The following is a 17,623-nucleotide window of genomic DNA, read 5'->3' on the forward strand; positions in this document are numbered from 1 at the left end:
TGTATACAGGGACGGGAGGATGATTTACTCTTTTTCTCTTGTGAATTTGTTTTTATTGGGGTATAGGTAGGGTATGGTATGGATTAGGCAATGTCACTGTGGGTGGTTATGCCGCAGTAGGGTACCATTTATTCTAATCTTCCTAGGATAGCTTTTGGAGCTTTTTCTTTTTCTTGAAGTTACCACTCTTGCTGCCAGTAGCCTCTTCAGGTCTAGTGCTGAGCGGCTCCTCCTTGGAAGAGAATTTCCTCTTTTTCTTGGGGACACTCCTGTCTCCTGCCTCTTCAGGGTCACTAATTGGTTCCTCTTTGGGGAAAGAGTTCTTCCTCTTGATTTCATTTATTTCAACACATTTTAAAAGAACTTATTACTGACTTGTAATATATAGAACACAAAAGCATATGGTATGTAATGTCAATACAGAAGTGGGCTCTGAGGCCTATTCTGGTAGTTTTTTGGTTTTGGTGGCTGTGAGGCCTGCTTAACAGGTTGCTATCTGGGGGATGTACCCTGCTCTTTGTAGACCCGAGAGACCACAGCAGTGGGTCTGAGGGTGGGCAGTAGCCATTCTGAGTGCTGGCATCAAGGGAAATGCACAATTGCTTCTGGGACTTTACCCCCTCCTGAGTTGTGGGGACAGACTTGGTGTTCTTGGTGTTTTCATGACAGCCATGACAGAAGAGCCTGTTTTCCTGGATACTGAGTCAGTGCCTTTATTTACATAGTAGAATAGAGTCTGTGCCCTTGTGTTTTCATGACAGCATGCTAGAGTTCAGGATGGCAGGTTAGATACATTGTTACCAAATGTGGAAAATAAAGTACATTTGGTAGCATGCTTTATATGCAGACATTGGCTTTTATTAGTTTATTTCCAGCAAGGAGTTAGCAGACAGCCCCAAGTAGCCCAGTGCTGACTGATGGGCACCCTTCTCAAAGGCTGCTATGTGGAGTGAAAAGTGGCCTTAGGTGGTTACGGTCATGGTGTTGGGGGGCACACTCTTCACTGCATCATGCTGTGTGCCCCGTTTTGGAGGGCACGAGGGAGGTGTTCATCTCAGGTCCCAGGACAAGGAAAATCTTCTCTTGTGATTCTGGTTTATTGCTATCTTGTAGACAGTGAATCCTCCTTGCTTTGGCTACCAGGAACTCAGCTCAGAGCCAGTAGTTTGTCCCAGCTCTAGTGTGGCCTGCACTTTGGATCTAACTTTGCTTTCTGGCCCCGATTTTTTTTTTCTTTTTCTCTTCTATTTCCCTATTGCCTGTGTTTCTTTGTTTACTTGATTTCATTATGTTCTCTGGATTTCTGTAAGCCAGTGATTCTTAACTTGTCTACTTTAATTAGAATCACCCAGAGAGATTCTTTTTTAAAGTGCCAGTGCTCTGTACCCCCAACCTTGTGTTTTAATTGTTCTGGGTTGGGGCCTGAGCATAAGTAGTTTCCGAAGCTCCCCAGAGAGTGGCTAGGACTGAGAACCACTGCTTAAGGCCATTTCACATCTTTTTAGCAACAGGGCAGGGACAGCCTACCCAAAGGACAGTAGAGGTCTGAGTTCAGAGAAGCTGAATAAAGAGGATTATGTAACTTCCAGTGGTTTTCTTGCCAGTGGAACCAATGGGAAAGCTCTGAGGGGCTCCTCTCCCTGGCCAGAACCACAGAAGGCTCAACTCCTGGATTGGAGTGGGAGGAGAGACTGGAGACTTTGCTCTGCAGATCTCCAGCCTGCCTAGTGGTAGTACAGCTTTGTAACAAGGTCTTCTGGGCTATTTAGGACCCAAGTCCCATACTTCAGACCTAATTTATGCTGAACACCATTTGCTATAGAATGTAATTATGGAGAAGATCCAGTGTACAAGAGAGAAAATTTAAAACATGGTCTTTGCAACTAATCCAATACTTCTTGCACTTTAAAAAAGCATTTTCCCTGCTCTAAAGAGAAACAGGAAATTATGAAAGAAAACACATTCTTTCTTGATTTAAAAGCATGTATTTTATTGGCAGAAGAAAATGGCAAGTAGCACAAGAAATCACTGTGTAACCCGACTGCAAGGTGTTGGTCAGATTTCAACATTTGAAGAGGGAGAAACAAATGTTTGTTTAAAAAACAGAACCGAACCCATATCCCCCCCCCCAAAAAAAAAACCCCAAATCAGGTTATTTTCATTTTGTTCTTTTGCTTTTTAATAAAAATCTTAACTTTTATTTTTACCATCTGATTATCAATTTCCCAAAAACTGTTCAAGTCAGCTCTACTAGAATAGACTACGTGCAATGTAATGCAATGTAATATTTCCAGGCTGATTTTCTTTTTTTGTGTTGTCTCATGGAGAATGCTTAGGATGCCTGTTTTAATGGTCATCAAAAAAAGTTTAGAAAGTTGATATAAGTAAGAACTTAACTAGAACTTGATCTGTAGCCTTGCCATGGTCGTTGCTCTTGGTAGTTTGGTTTATTTTGTCTAAGTTGTTTGATGTTTGTTTAGTGCCCAAGGATCTTCATGGCCTATGTGACCATCATTGGGATGGCTCAGAGCCATCCGTTCTGGGAAGAGGTCAGCTACTTCCTGTGATTTGTCCTCTCCTCCCTTGCTGCAGGTCGTGGCGGTATACAGCCCCCAGAGACTTCTGGAGGCCAAGAGGTAACTCTGCTAGGGGAAAGGCTTTGCTGAATTGATAGGCTTTATTAACTAGTTGGTTGTGGGTTGTGGGTTAGGGAGGAGGAGACTATGACTCCAAGGAGGCTGTTGGTTCTGGTGCTGAGATGTGAGTCTAGAGGCAAATGGTCTGGTGGGGAGGAGGATTTGGGGGCTGGACAAGGGAACTAAAGACAGATAGCACTACATGTACTTCAGAGACTTCCAGAGTGAGGTGGACTGGCTTCCTTGGGCAAAGTCACTTAATGCTCTCTCGACTTCAGTTTCCCCACCTATGAGCTAAAAAAATGAGAGTAAGAATAAGTGATATCCAAGTCATTCCCAGTACCAAGATGGTTTGATTCTGTGTCTTGAAGACCTTCCATTCTTAGGTAAGAGTAGCATTCAAGAGGGCAGATGTTTTATTGTTTTTCTTTTCCCTCTGATAAAGTTGAGTTGGGTTGGTGATGAGAAGTTCCTAAAGGATGGTTTATTGCCTCTCCTTTCAGCAGTTTCCAGAAGAGAAAGGCCAGTTCCTCAGGAAATGTGTTTGCCTGAGGCTTACTTACTCTGATCCAACCCAGAGAGCTAATTCAGGCTGTGGGTCAACCTGATCATTGCAGGGTGACCCATGACATATTAATGTCTAATAATTTCCTTCTGGGGTTCTTGGCATTGGCGCTGCATGTGCACAGTCAGAGGGGTTGTTTGTGCGTCATTGTGAGCAGGTCTCCTACACTAGAAAAAAGGTCCCTGATTCCTTGCCCACTGGTGTTAAGCCCACCTGCCTGGTCACGGAATCAACTCCAGTAAAAAGATGTCAGCCTTCCCACAAGACTGCACACCCCTGGATGACAGCAGCCCTGCTCTGGGCAGCATCCAGTGCAGGGCCTGGTGATGACGGATGGCTTCATACAGACTTGTCAAGTGCAGGTTTGTATTTGTGTGCCATAGAACACTACAACTGGTGGATATTTAAGAAATCCTTTCCATAGAAATTTAAAGGCTACTATGAGGATTATTTTTTTCATTTGGAAGAAAAAATTGGTTTAAAATTTGAAAAGGGGAAACAAATGTCTTTTTTAAAAGAAAAAACCTCATTTGATAGCACACCAGCTTCTGAATCAAGCTCTCAGAAATAAGTGATTAAAAAAACAAAACAAAACTGCACTGTGAGGCTTATGGAAATATAATTTGGAATTGGTCAGCCTAATTCTTTCCTTGTAGTAGATGATGTGGAAATATGGTTTTGCTGTTGTTTTTATTAAATATGAGTGTGATACCTTGTTGATTTGGCATCTTTTGAGCATTGAGTCACTGCAGAGGGAAATTTCCAGACAAATGAATATCACCCCTCTGAGGACCAAAGCCTTTCCTTTTCACTTGCATCGTTTGTTTTTCCTCTTTACACGTGTTCCCGGATTCCACAGAGGCCATGTTGGATGGACAGGCATCTCACCATATGGATCTCTGGGTTCCAGGTAAAAGGCCGAGATGTGCCTGGAGAGATGTGGATTAGACTGCTTTCATAATGGGCCTTTGAAATCTTGACTCCCCTCACCCCAGTGGCTGGAGGAAGGGTCCAAGTTCTCTGACATTGGCATCCAGGGCCCATCCCTGTTTGACTTGTCTTCTCTTCTGGCCTCACCTCTTACTGCTTTCTCTCTTTGCTTGCTGGGCTAGGTATTGGAACACGTTTTGTCTGCTGCTCACTTACCTCGACTCTCCCCTTGTACACTCCACGCCTGGCTTGTACCCTTTAGACCTCCATCGTAGGGCATCATCCATCTGGGTTTCCGTGTTCTCTGTGGGCTATGTCATGTGAGCTCTGCAACTGGGATTGTGTCCGACTGATGTGTATCCCTTAGTGCTGTGCCTCTGCCCAGCAGGTAGCAGATGCTGAAGACAGAGCTGCTGCACAAGTGGCTGCTCAGAGCTTCTTGTTCTTCCCTTCCTTGACCCTGCTCCTGATAACTGGGGAGACAGACCTGCTTAGGCTGCACTGATGGATGTGTGTGTGTGTGTGTGTGCGCGCGTGCATAAATCTGTGGGCAGTGCAGGGGAGAGTGCAGAAGGACAACTCAAAATCAGCTGAATGAGGGTGTGGACAGCAGAGGAAGCCACTGCAGGCCATTTTCAGCCTTCCAGGTGTGAAGTCCAAGGGATCTGAAAGGGACAGACACAGGACTGTCTGGTGGTCTTTGGCCTCCAGCTGTTGGTTGAGGGCTCTGACATAGATTTGACAGGAGGAAGGAAGGGGAGAGCTGGGCTAACAGCTTTGCCTGTGCTGCTCCTGGCACTGGTATCTGAGACCTGTTTGCCAAAGGCTTTTGTGTGGCCTTGCTGTGCTTTTTTTTTTTTTTAATGAGGATAGGACGTTGTTTTTTTTTTTTTTTTTTAAATAGTGCTCTTTGAGTAGACACTACATTCCTATAGTTCTAAAATGTAAAGGTATACTTTGAGAAATCTTGTTCTTTGCCTCTTGATCTCATCTGCCCCATCCCCTCCTTCTGTCTAGTAGATAACCCTTATTAGTAGTTTGAATAGCCTTCCAATTTTTTTTATGCAAATAAAGCAAATACAAATTTATTTTCTTCTTTCTTTCTTTTTTACTTACCAATGCAGTTTAGAGATTTTCCATGTCAGTATGTGAACAATCATTGACATTCTCTTTCAGCTATTAGTATTATAAAGTTGTTATTTATTTTGGAGGAACAAAAGTTGTTCCTTTTGTTTTGTTTGGTTTGTTTGTTTTGTTTTGTTCTAAACTTTATCTCCTGTACAAAGGCATTTGGGCATTGTTTCCGACATGCTGTTGTTTCCTAACATACTGCAAGGAGTAATCTTACCTCTGCACCATTTCTCACAGTTGAACATGGATCGCTCCCCGGGGACATTGCTGTGTCAGAGAGGAAACACATATGTAATTTTGATAGATTTGCCAAATTTCTTTCTACAGAGGTGGTTCCATTTTGTACTTTCACCAGTAAGTATGAGTGCCTTTTTCCCCACAGCCTCATCAACAGAAGGTATAGTCAGTGTTTGGATTTTTGCCAACTTGACAGGTATAGTTTTAATTTGTATTTTACTGAAGTGTGAGCTGATCATGTTGTCATGTTTAAGGACCATTTATATTTTTCTGTGGATGATTCTTTTCCCATTTTTCTCTTTGGTTATTGGTTACCTATTTCTCAATTTCTGTGAGCTCTTCATAATTTTGGAAGGTTATTAGTTCATTGTATTATGAGTTGTAACTATTTTTTTCAGGCTAGGAATTATTCTGATCTCGTTAGAGTCTTTAAATTACCATCCCCCCTACACACACTCACACATAACCCAGCCTCATGTGTTTAAAGATTCAGACTGTGGCCTTGGGACAGAGTCTGGTACTTTTTGCATTGGAACTACAACCTTGGCTTTTTTCCAGGATTTTTAAGTTAATGGCTACAGACACATGTTCAACATGAACATACAGTAGTGTGGATGTGGATGTGGATGTGTTTGAGTCTGTAATCAGGATGGGCTGCATGCTGCTGTGAAAACAGCCAGCCCCTCACATTAAAGTGGCCCAACATAGCAAAATCTCATTTCTTGTTTGGGCTGTATACCTTTTGTATGTCATCATCATAGTCATTCATGGACGCAGGTCGAGGAAGGTGCCATCTTTTTTTGGTTGTTGTTAACAACTTTATTGATATATAATTTAAGTACCATGAAACAAATTTCACTTTTTAATTATACAGTTTAATAGTTTTTGATATATTTAGAGTTGTGCACCCATCAGTCTGATCTTATTTTAGAACATTTCATCACCCCAAAAAGAAATCTTGTGCCCATTAAGCAGTCATTTCCTTTCCTCCTCTTCACCCAGCCTCTGATGACTATTAATCTACTTTCTATCCCTGTGGATTTGCATATTCTGGACATTTCCTATAAATAGAATCATATAATATGTGGTCTTTTTGTGGCTTCTTTCACTCAGCATAATGTTTTCAAAGTTCATCCATGTTGTAGCATGTGTCCATACTTTATTCCTTTTTAAGGCTGAATGATATTTCATTCTTATTTACTCATTCATCTGTTGATGGATGAAATTATTTCCACTTTTTGGCTATTATAAGTAATGCAGCTATAAACATTGTTGCACAAGTTTTTGTGCAGACACATTTTCCTTTCTCTAGTTAATAAGGAAGTGCCATCATCACCACCACGTTGGGAAGGGAATGTGGAGAATTACACATTGCCTATTAAAATATTTGACAGAAAGTGACACATCATTTCTATCACATTGACTGGCCAGTGCCATGGCTGACTTCAGAGGGATGGGAAAATGCAATTTTGTCACAGGCCCAGAAGGAGGTGAACTGGAAGTACTTGGTGTATAGAAGAAGTAATTCCTACGGAGAAGAGAAATGGACATTCCTGGGACCAAGGAGTGTGATTCTGTATGGATAGGTCACTCTGCAAGGGTTCATTAATTAGGTGGGAATTCCAGGGGAGAAATTACCTAGAACTAATGGGTCAACCTTGAAAGCTGGTGGTTGAAAGACCTTGAATGTTTTAAGGAATAGCTTAGAAGTATGTGATGATATTTATTGGAGAGGAAAGGGGGCAGTCCCATGGAAGTAATATTAAATTGGTTTAATACTGGGTTCTTCAGAGTTTTCACAGGGGGCATTGTGGTTCAAGAGAAGGAGCACAGACCTCACCCCAGCTCTGTGATGTGCTCTGTTACCATGTCTCTTCTTACCTGTACAATGTCTCCCTTGCAGAATTGTAGCACATAGTAGGCACTGAGTAAATTGCAGCTAGTATCTTGGTGAATATGACCAGCAGCAGCCAAGCCTGCGGTCACTGAATGAACAAGCCTGGCCTTCCCCAGGTTTTTGGTTCATGTTTTCTTCATGAAGCATAAATGTGCTAAAGGACTGTCCTGTTCTCGTTGCCCGGTTTCCCTGGTGTGGCTGAGGAAGAAGAGATGGGTGACATTGATGTGGCTAGTGAGTATTCCCATGCAGATGAAGCAGTTCTTAGTCTCTGGCATGAGTTTCTAAACTGGAGCATTTTCTGGGTACCGAGCAGAGCTGCATACACACTTAGTCTTCAGTGCTGGAAACACAGCCTTTTATTATTATTTTTCTAAACAAAGCAGGACAATGGCAGTGTAAACATTGTTTGAACAGAAGTGTTTGGCTATTGGAGATAAAACCAAAAGGAAAATAACTTTAATTTCTTTTTGGTTTTTGTGTTTTGACATTTGGCAGCATTCTAATCTTTTAAGAATTAAACTGTATGCAACTGTTATTTGTCTGCTTATTAGATTTAGTGTGAAATCGACTAAGAAATCCCCCTGTCAGCCAACTCCCATTTTTTGCTTTTCTTTTGGAGGGAGTGGTGATGGGACCAGTGGTGCCTGAGGAGGGCCAGTCAAAAGAACGCAGGCAAAAGTGGACCCTGTAGTAGAAGTAAAAGCTTTTGCTCCAGTTCACCCAACTCATTCATGTCCTCTTATCAGCTTCTGTGACTTGCCGGATGCTATTCCCATTTCCCAGAGGTGGAAACTGAGGGTCAGTCAGGTGACTAAAAAGTAGTGGGGAGAGCAGCCATCTTTCCACTGTACTAAAGTTGTTATTTTTAAACTACAACAATTGGCCGTGTTTCGTATTCCATAAGAACATTTGTGGGTCCTTGATTTTGGAGTTTGATGAGGGAGTGGAGAGGAACAGAGAGATTGGGGCGGGGTTCTAGCAAGTGGGGTGGACTAGGTTCTCTGTGAGTCATTCATTCCTGCGGCAGATGTGTGCAAGGCACCATGCCAGGCCCTGTGAGGCAGGCAGCAGTGCAGAGACAGTCAGGGCTTCTGTCTCCGGAGGGCCTGCAGTCCAGAGGTCGTGAGAGGAAAAAGGGAGAGGGGGAGGGAGAGCCGGAAGCCTTGGTGGTCAGCAGGTGGCGGCTTCTTCAGTAAAGCATCCCTGGAAGAAAGGGGAAGGGGAGTAGGCAGGGAGTTGAGGGTGGTGGGTTCAGTTTTGTTCTGAGACTGGAGGCAGAGTTGGTGTACCATAGAAATGTGGACCACAGTGCAGCAGGCCTGGGTGGTCTCCCCTGCAAGATTCTCTGTGCTATTTATTGGTGTCCTTAGGAGAAGGCATGGCTCTCCCCCTGCCTTGCATGGTACCTGAAAGCTTGCTTCTTGTCACATCCTTTGGACTCTTCTCTGTCATTGTGATTAACATCACTCCCTGAAACCTCTCCAGTCTCCCCTCCCCTGCAGTGGATGATTCTCTTGTGTCTCTCCTGGCCCTTCTTGGACTTTGATGATGGCCTCTCACCTCCTCCCAGAGAGACATGCTGGCCTCAGCAACCCTTTCTAGCCCTAGGTGCCAGCTGCTATCTTCATTCTTCATGCCTGACTCCAGCCACATCTGTCTGAAATAAAACTACTTAATCTGTCCCTTTGCTTCTCCTGAAAGCTGCATATCCTCCCTACCTTTACTTTCTGTTAAGGGTGTCTCTCTCTTTCCTGGCTACTCCACCCCCTGTTGCCCTACCCGACACTGACATGTGATTGTCAAGGATCGAGTCTCTTGCTCTATGTTTGTATGTCTGTCTCCTGCCTTTTCCCATTCTATTGCTGCACCTGGATTCAGGGCTTAGTCTATTCTCATTGTTTCTGTTATGGGCTTCTAAGTGGTTATCCTGCCTTCAGTGTCCTCCCTTTTCCCACAGTTCTCTCACTCTACTGCTGCTTGATCAGAATTTCCAAAATACCATCCTGACAGCGTCACTCCTCTACTCCTAAACAAAACAGAAACCAACTTCAGTAGCTCCACCTTCAGCAGTATTTTCTAAAATAACTTTAAGTGGTACACAGTTGAATGTTACTCATTTTAATAGTTCTTTATATCTTAAAAATGCCATAGTACTTTGGCATTTCCTCACAAACCTAAAAACATAGAGCTGTTATATGACCCAGCAATTCTACTCCTCAGTAGATACCTGGGAGAGCCGAAAACACATATCCATGCAAAAACTTGTCCGCAGATGTTTACAGCAGCAGCATTCATAATAGCCCCCCAAAATGGAAACAGTCCAGATGTTCTTCACTTGATAAATGAATAAATAAAATGTGATGTACTTATACAATGGAAAATTGTTCAGCCATTAAAAGAAATGAAGTACTGATATATAATGTAACATGGATGGACCTTGTGAAATAAGTGAAATAAGCCAGACACAAGAGGCCACATATTGTATGATTATATATATATATGAAATGTCCAGAATAGGCAAATCCATGGAGACAGAAAGTAGATTCATGGACCTGGGTATAAAGGGCAATGGTAGTGACTGCTAGCAGATACAGGGTTCGTTTTTGGGGTGATGATAAATGTTCTGGAATTAGACAGTACTGATGTTTATACAACATTGTAAATATACTGAATTATAAGTGTGAATTGTATACTTTAAAATGGTGAATTTTATGCTATGTGAATTATATCTCGAAAATAAAAAGACATCTCCCCTAAATGCCAAGGCAAACAATAGTGCCACTTATAGTCAAAATTTAATGAGATAATTCTTAAGACAGTGCCTGGCACATAGTAAGTTCTCTGTATGTGTTAGCCATTATTATTATTTCTAACATATGGCAAAGATATTGAAGATGAATAACCAAAATTGGCAAGTCCAAATTTCTTGGTGCACTGAGTAAGGCCCTTATGGTGCGGCCTCAGCCAGACTGCTCCTGTCCTCCCAACCCCCGCACTCCCACACACCTGCTGTTCTCTTGCTCTGCTTGAGTGATCTCCTCTTTATACACTGCTCATCGCTCTCATTCTTTAATGGCATTGCCTCAGATGCACTTGACATCCCTCAGCCTGTCGTGATATTCTGGATTGCTGCCTGGAGCACCCAATTTGGAATCTGCTTTTGACGTCCCACGTAGGGTTATTGTCCCCCCAGTCTAGACTGGAATCCCCATCTTCTGCTTCTCTAAATCCCTAAATCCCTGTGCCTGTTGGTATTGTTCTTTACACACTGAGTGTGTCACATCTAGCATCAACTAAACCAGTAATACATCCTTGCACTGTAATGATAAAATGGCGTTATAACAAGACAGCAAAAATATTTTTAAAGTATAGTGCAAAGAACATTTGTGTACCCTATGAATGAGCAATTCTTCTAGGAATGTACTCTAGAAAAACTTGGCATTTGTGTCCTAGGAGACACACATGTACATACCAGCACAATTCACGATAGTCCAGATATCCATTGATGAGAAAGAGTGGGAAAATTGTTAAATATGGACATAGTCAAATATACAGCAGTGAAAATAGATGAACTAAAGCTAGCTGTATGTACATAGTAACATGAGTGAATCTCAGAAACATAATATTGAGTGATAAAAGCAAGTTATAGAAGACCATATATTGTTTAGCTTTACAACACTTTTATAAAATTATTTTCTTTTTTAAAAAGCAGGATACCAAAGAACCCAGAACTGTAGCAGTTTTCTTAAGGTAGAGTAGGTGGGGAGGGGGAGGATGCCCTGGGTGGGCATCATGGTCATGCTGTAGGCCTTGAGGGAGCCATGGGTCATAGGCACTCATTTTATTTGTGCCTCACATGTGGTTTGCACTTATTCTTTTATATATACCCAACAGTACATAATAAAAATTTAGAAAACAGAGGAGCAGCAAGAAGACATTAGGGTTGGCTCACACCTTTTCTGGGGCAGATGCTGACATAAGAGTTAAAAGGAACATTTCCTCCTAATGTAGCCAATCAGTGTTGCAGAGTAAATAAAACACTGGGAATGTCTCCAGCAGAGGAGGAAGGAGGGAAATATTTTTATTCTGTACCAAAAAAGGAAGTTTACCTTTCAGCATTGAGACCCATTTTTTCCCTGAGTTGAATTTCAGATGATGACAGCTATTTCAAAGGAATGCAGACTTGGGTTGTTAAAGTTGATGTGACTGATTTAGTACAAGACATGGTTATAGCTAGAGAGACATGATTTCTTAAGGACGTGAGTTCTAAAGAACAAATTTTTAAAAATAGTTATGGAGTCTTTGTGGTATTTCAGACTTTCACCCTGACTGATTTCATTGTATTGCTAGTCTGTAGAATATTACACATTTCAAGATGAAGCTTTCTTTGAAGAACATTAAAGCTTCTTTCCTTTTGTTTGCCTCACTAGAAAGAGCTGGATAGGCCAGGGTCTGGTCCTAGTACAGCACTAAACCTCTCTAGGCCTTGATGTCCACATGTGGGCAACTACGAAGGTCCTTCCACCTCCAGCATCTTTGCCCCTACTTGCTTGACTTGGTGAACTTTCTGGGGAAATGATCTCCCATGGCCAGCTGAACAAGGAGATGGTGGGAAAACAGTTGCTTCTCTGCCACCTCCTGGCCTCTTAAACATCTAGACAAGAGGAACCTTTCCAGACCTGCAGATTGAGCAAAGAAAAATTCATTATTCTTGTGACTTTAAGCACTGAATTTGTCTAAAGCCAAATGGAATAAGAAGTTGGGATTATGGGGATGGGATCAGAAGCCAGAGGTCTGGGATCAAGTTCTGGTCCTGGCATTTTCCGGCAGTGTAACTTGGGCCAGTTACTTAACCTCTCTGTGCCTCAGCTGCTACTTCTGTAAAATGAGGATAATAACAACTCCCTATGGGACTATCAGGAAGATTCAATGAGTAGACTTGTGAAGTTCTTATAATATGCATATTGACAGGGCTCAGTGTTGGCTAGCTTCTAGTTAGAGAACCTCTTCTATTTTCTATTACTCTTTAAGTCTATCCCATTATAATTACTAATATAATAATAATTTCTGAGACCTTTCTTGGAAATTCCAGCCACAAGGAGAAGAGCTGGTTTTGGTGACAGTGTTTAACAGGTCGTATGTATGTGCAAGAAAGAGATGCTTGGATGATACCATTTGCCAAACTGGGAGGCAGTTTCTACCCAGCATGGTTTTTTTTTTTTTTTTTTTTTTTTTTTTTGGTGGAATGCTTCTGTAGGCTTTTGTCTCTTGCCTTGGAAGTTCTCTTTGAGTTGTCTTAGAAACATGCTGAGAAACATCCTTTTAGACTTACCTTGGCGGGGCTAGGGAGAGGAGGTAGATATTTGGACACCTGGTACTTGATTGTTGGTCCTTCTCTAGGTACCTCCTCACAGTAACCCTGAGCAACAGCTGTTGTTACCTCCATTTGACAGAAATAGAGGCTCAGAAAAACTCATCACTTCGCTGGAAAGGATGTAGACCTATGTGGTCAGAATGAGAAATATCCATTTTAGCCTCAAATTCTGCCTGAGGTTGGCTGGCTTTGCTTCTGAGTCCAGGCTGTCCATGGCATCCAGTGATCTCTCCTCTGTGGCATATGTGCTCTCCTTTGGGGCCCAGGACTCTGTGGCTCTTCATTCACGTAGTGAGCATTTATTAAACAGCAGATATGGACAGTCCCTGTCCTCAGGCAGTTTATTGTTGGGCAAACAATGGAGTACTGCAGCTGTTTTCAATTCAAGTGATAGAGACCAAAACGGAAACAGAAACTGGGAGACAAGGCCCTAACGTGTTAACTCTAGTGGTCTCTAAGTAGACAGGATTAAGGATATTTTTCTAATTTTCTTATTTTTTGCCTCTGTGTTCATTAACTCAGCAAATGTTTATTGAGTGCTCACTGTGTGCCAGATTCTGTTCTAGGCACTGAGAAGACAGCTGTGAAGACAGGCAGGGCCTTGCTCTTATAGGGGGCATGGAGGGCACAGGAGATTAACAGGAGCATAAGCAAGAAAATGCCCAATGGAGAGATGGGCTCGGCTGAGAATTACCAATGGAGAGATGGGCTCGGCTGAAAATTAAAACTGGCGATTCGATAGAATGATTGACTGGTGGTTCCAAGGCGATGTTTAAACCAAGATCTAAATGACAAGAGCCAGTCACAGAGAAGAATGGCAGGCAGAAGAAATAGGTAGGTAGAGCATGAATTAGGAGCCAGTTTGGTGTGCTGGTTTCTCTGAAGTGACAGTGAGTGCTTTGTTTCAGTAATAAGGAAAGCAGGAAGAGAATACAGTACATTGGTGGCACATAAGAGTTAGCCTTCAAGTCTTATCTAGCATCCAAATTTAGAATAATTTGGCTTTTATCCTTTGACCTTTTTCTGAGGTGAGCCTGTCCCTTGGGTTCTGGCTTACCACCCTGTGGTGCTCAGGGTTGGGGTGGGGACGGGGCCACCCTGTGAGGATTAGCAGATATCAGCTATCACTACCTGAAGTCCGTGGAAGTAACTCCCTCAGCTGCCTACAGAAATCTGCTTCATTCCTCCACAGCTGCCATGGGGAGAGTTTGACATGACCTCCGAGAACTGCTGATTTAAGGTCAGAGGTGAGCAAACTACACATTTTTCTCATGGCTTTGGTTTTATATTTATACAGTATGGAATTACCTGTTCTTTACCTGCAAGGTTCTTCTTGGCTAGTGTTTTGTGCACCTTTTGAGGAAAATGTTAGGTCACTGCCATGCCCGAAACAAAGTCTGTGGGGTTCAGGTCGAGGGTATCCATAGCTCACCCTCCCTTTGTGCCTACTCTCTCCCTGGTTCCTTAGGAGATAGCGACAGCCCAGCACTTAGCGTCACCACAGTGACTAGCCAGGTCTAAATTAAGTATGAAATCATGGGAATGCTAAAATTTCCCATGCAGCTGTGCATTTTTAAAAAATGTCTCAAGTTGGAAAATTGTACTGATCAAATCGTAATCCATAGCTGGGCACTTCCTGTGGGGTGGGGTGGGTGCATGAAGCCATCAAATTCCCTATTCTGTGGTTCCCAGTTTCTGGGTGGCATTGCTATCTGTCATTAGTGGGTATTTCGAGTCAAAGTGTATTAGAAATGGAGACTCTCTGGCTCAGGGATCACACACAAGCCCCTGTCCTTGGAGGAGGGAAGGGTCTGAGGGCTGTGCTTCATACTTCTTGGAGACCAAGGGAAGCCCTACCTTTTTGCCCACCACAGAGCCCCTACAGGCCAAGAGAAAAAATCTTCCATAGGCTTGTGGCTGGAGTTCCACTGATGACTGGGGCTGGTTGGAAGCTTGGGCTCTCCATGACACTCCAACGATGGCAGGGAATTGAGCTATTTGTCAGAAAGGGGGTCCTGGGAGTTGAGAGTTTGGAGAAAGCATCTGGTCTACCCTATTATTTTAGAAGTCTGGTCACTGGCTTACCTGGTGTCGCAGAGTGGTCACAGTGCTTGACTTAGATCCCTGGTTTCTTGTGTTCTGATTTTGTGTGCTGTGCCACTCCACACTGTGTGCTTTGTGGCATGATTTTTTAAAGAATGCTGTCCATTTGCAAAACTACTTTGAGGAGTATAAGGGGGGTATGAAAGATTTTTTTTTTTTCCTTTATGGCATGATTATGCATCCCTTTGGCCCAGTCATCAGGGTGTTTGATCCTCAACCCTGTGAGGGAGGCATAGCTTGTTACATCCGCATTTTCTAGATAGGGGAATGAGGCTAAGTGACCACATCAGTTACCCAGGGTGCAGCCAAAATGGCCAGAATCAGGTCTCCTGACCGTGGTGCTTGATTCACACAATCTTTAAAAATGACTGCATTTCAACACCTGTGTAGTCTATACCTGCAGGCTGCTCTTCTGAGAGACTAAATGGTCTATACATTGGTAAAGAAAATTGAAATTCCTTATGTGTATTTTCAGTACTTGATTTCTGCTTTTAGAAAAATTAAGGACATAGGAAGTCATAGGAAGCTGTCTGACATCTAATTTGAACTCTCCTGTGCTTGTTCCAATGACTGTTGAATCCTGGGAGAATCCTCTCAAGTGGCTCTTTGCGGGAAGACCTCCTGCCTTGTGTGAAGGATGGCATTGGCCAGCACGGGGACAGGGTGTATTTACTTGGTCAGTCCTTTAGGTCTCCACCAGACCCTAGGTTAACTGACACCTCCTTGGGGCTCTTCCTCCCCTAGAAGAGAGAGGAGAGTGCATGGGTAGTTCAACTTTACCTGCTTTATTATGTACAAGTCAAGTCTAAAATGTTTCTTTTCCTTCAGAATTCTTTAAGCATATGAATGCAAATTTTTCAAAGTACACTTTTTGTGTAGCGATATAAATTTTAATTCCCTACCCAACAAGAGATCACTGGAATTTAGATGCTCATGTTCAGTTAGTGAAGAGGCCTTTTTTTTTTTTTTTTGGCTGAATCTCACTTTTTCATTTCTCTGGTTTGCATGAGTAGTAGTTATAGGCTCTTAAGTTATTGCTAGCTTGGCTAATGCAGAGTCATAATAGTCCTTTCTCTTTAGGCTGAAATGATTATTGTGGAGAATAATGTGGCACTGTCCATATTGTCCTAACTGGACTGTTGTCTTATGGAGAGTCAGCTCAGTTTAGTCATGTGAGCTTCAATCTTAGTCATCCCCTGACTGAGCCTCCTTGTAATGGTTGTGGTACCCTTTTCCCCAGTAAGAAGGTGGAGATGTTGCCTCACTCATGGACTGCACACACAGGAAGATTAAAACCATCCATCAAGGCTTGCAAAGCATTTCACAAACTTAGTGTTTCTGTATGTCATGCAGTGACACATGGCACTCACTTCAGTATGCCTATAATCATTATGAGAGCTTGGGAAGAGTTATGTCCCCTCAGCATTATCCCCAGTTACTTTGTGTATGGAGTTTTGAACAGTGTCCCCAGCAGATTCTCATGTATAGGATGAGTGAGCTACACCAGTGTGATGCTGCAGGAAAGGTGGCTATATACCCTCTTCCCATGGCTCTCCCTGTTGTCTGCTTGGAGAAAAATGAAGTACATGCGAAGTCACAGGAAGCTACCAGACATAAATAGTATGAGCTAAAGATTTTTGGGGTGAAGATTTTCAGTTCATTTCACTCAGTAATATTTATTGATTATGACTGGATCGTCATAGTCATTATCGATTGACCTGTGGCCATTAGCTTTTGTGGGGAGGGAGAGACAATTATTGTTATTCCCTCATTGCTGGTCTTGATCCCTACTCCCTGAAAAGCCACTGTCCAAATCTGTAGACCCTGACAGGGTGACCATCTTTGCACATGGTCAGCCATATGCCTTGGCATGACAGAAGCACATTGGCAAAGCACATGAGCTTTGACCAGGAACTCATCTGTGTTGCTGGGAACCATGAAAGCCTCTTTTTTCCCCCGCATAATGGGAACTCTAGATTTAGAAGGAATTTCCCCACCCAGCTCTGCAAGTCCTTGGAGCACATTTTTATGGAATTCTTCTTGCCTCTAGGGGCCTCATTCTAGCCTTGGAATTTTTTGTTTGTTTAGTTTTGTTATGTTTGCTATTTTATTCAGTCTACTTCCAGTCTCCACTGTCTTTCAAATTCTCATTGTATTTTCATATGTTCCAGAATTTTCTTCCCCAGCTTGTCCCCTGTAAATGTGATGATCCAGCTAGTACTTGATGGTCACCATCATAAGCCACTCTCAAAAAAGAGTGATGATTCCAGACTTTCACTGTAGGTGCCTGAATTTTGAGGAGTGACTAACTTTTCTGGGAGGACACAGCTCCTCAGTCAGACTGGGGCCATGGGTCAGGTGTGACAGGAGAGTCTGGTTGGTGTCCCGGTACTTCTGCTTGAGGCCACATTGGAGGCTCTGGAGAAGCCAGTGCTCTCTGTGTTTATTGTTTGGCTTTTGCTGGTTTTCTTTCTCTCAGGGCACTCATTGCACAGGGCTCTTTGCACATGTGCTGCAAAGATGTTCACTCTGTCTGTCAGAGTCTACACCAAATCTCTAAAGAGATTCTGGCACTGGCTATTCAGGGATCAAGGATCAAGACCTGTGATTAGGGAATAGCAGTAATCATCTCTCTCCCCCCAAAACTTAACAGGGCTGATGTTGCCAATGACAAAAGCACATATTGCTCTAGGTTACAAATGACCACATTGGCTCATGAAGCTGAGAAGTCCAAGGGATAAATGGCT

General features: G+C 42.8%; 1 protein-coding gene across 7 annotated transcripts in view; it reads left to right on the forward strand.

The window, feature by feature from the left end:
* EPN2 (epsin 2) overlaps positions 1-17,623 on the forward strand; it is an 81,828-nt gene that overhangs the window by 11,918 nt on the left and 52,287 nt on the right. For 2 of the 7 annotated variants that reach the window (XM_036223775.1, XM_036223778.1), the window contains one exon: positions 13,966-14,020. The exons of 3 other annotated variants lie outside the window; for them this stretch is intronic. The gene's annotated coding sequence lies outside the window, so the exon portion shown is untranslated. Of the gene's footprint in view, positions 1-9,859; positions 14,021-17,623 lie in introns of those variants that run through there. 2 more of the 7 variants (XM_036223777.1, XM_016145163.2) reach the window with 2 other exon arrangements.

Source organism: Rousettus aegyptiacus, unplaced genomic scaffold (genome assembly GCF_014176215.1).
Source record: "Rousettus aegyptiacus isolate mRouAeg1 unplaced genomic scaffold, mRouAeg1.p scaffold_m13_p_6, whole genome shotgun sequence".
Classification (NCBI taxonomy): domain Eukaryota; kingdom Metazoa; phylum Chordata; class Mammalia; order Chiroptera; family Pteropodidae; genus Rousettus; species Rousettus aegyptiacus.